Source organism: Belonocnema kinseyi, chromosome 2 (genome assembly GCF_010883055.1).
Source record: "Belonocnema kinseyi isolate 2016_QV_RU_SX_M_011 chromosome 2, B_treatae_v1, whole genome shotgun sequence".
NCBI lineage: Eukaryota > Metazoa > Arthropoda > Insecta > Hymenoptera > Cynipidae > Belonocnema > Belonocnema kinseyi.
Window position 1 is genome coordinate 11,525,170 of NC_046658.1, and position 1,173 is coordinate 11,526,342.

Here is a 1,173-nt window from a genome sequence, read left to right on the forward strand (position 1 = left end):
ATATTCAAAATTATCTTTAAATCTTCGGAAACCTACAAATCGCCTCATTTTTATGAAATTCTTTTGCAGTTTATAGAAATATTATAAAATGCTTAGAATTTGTGTGTATCTATTGAAATCCGTCAAAAATTACTTAAAATATTTGAAATAATATCTAATCACTTTATTGAATCTTGTGCAATCCCTTCGACTGCCATAAAATTATTTGAATTTCCTTAAAATGTTTAAAACCTTTGAGAATTCTTAAAAATAATTTAAATCATTGGAAATTCTATAAATTCCTTTCAAATTGGTTGAAATCCTTTTAAATCACTGGAAATATTTCAGCAAAATGGGATAGAATGGCTTTTAGGACTAGTCTGCAGGTCATTTATCAGGTCCTTCGGTGAGTCTCATTCCGCTTCTGAACGCTATTTTTTATAAATAAATATTTGACTGCTAATAAGAAACTTATCCAAGACCGCCCCCTCCAGACACTTCTCTGGATCCGTGCCTCATGTTACGCAAATAATCATTTTCGGTGGCGATTTTTTTCGTATTCGAATGTCCTCCTTGATGAAAATTTTCTTTCTTCTTTTATGGGTACTTTCAGAAGATTTAGAAGGATTTCATAGGAACTATAAGGTTTTAAGGGATTTTAGCATTTCTAAATATTATTTTTTCAATGACAAAAACATTTGGCGGGTCTGCAATATATTACTTCATTATATTCTTCTTTTTTTGTATCTGTTGGCGCAATTATTTTTATTCTATAAATATAATAATAGGTCTCTAAAATACGCCTCAGTTTCAGCTATGAGCTCCTCATTTGAGTAAAAACGCTTACCGATGAGCCATCTCTTTAGGTTAGGGAACAAGTAATAGTCGCTGGGGGCCAGGTCTGGTGAATACGGTGGCTGAGGAACCAATTCGAAGCCGATTTCATGCAATTTTGCTTGTGCAACTAAGCATGAATGAACAGGCGCATTGTCGTGATGATAAAGCGGTTTTTTCTTCTTCAAATGCGGTCGTTTTTTGGTGATTTCGATTTTCAATCGGTCCAATAATGATGAATAGTATGCTCCGGTTATTGTTTTACCTTTTTCAAGATAGTTCACGAATATTATGCCATGTGCATCCCAAAATACGGAGGCCATAACCTTTCCGACCCATTGTTGCGTTTTTGGACGCTTC